Here is a 206-nt window from a genome sequence, read left to right on the forward strand (position 1 = left end):
GCCACCATGCCCAGCTATCTTTTTTTTTTTTTTTTTTTTTTTAGATGGAGTCTCACTCTGTCACCTGGGCAGGCTGGAGCGCAATGGCACGATCTCAGTTCACTGCAACCTCAGCCTCCCAGGTTGATGCGATTCTCCTGCCTCAGCATCCCAAGTAGCTGGGATTACAGGTGCACACCACTACACCCAGCTAATTTTTTGTATTT

The sequence above is a fragment of the Sapajus apella genome, unplaced genomic scaffold (assembly GCF_009761245.1).
Source record: "Sapajus apella isolate SASKATOON/1434 unplaced genomic scaffold, GSC_monkey_1.0 scaffold1, whole genome shotgun sequence".
In the NCBI taxonomy this organism is placed as follows: Eukaryota; Metazoa; Chordata; class Mammalia; order Primates; family Cebidae; genus Sapajus; species Sapajus apella.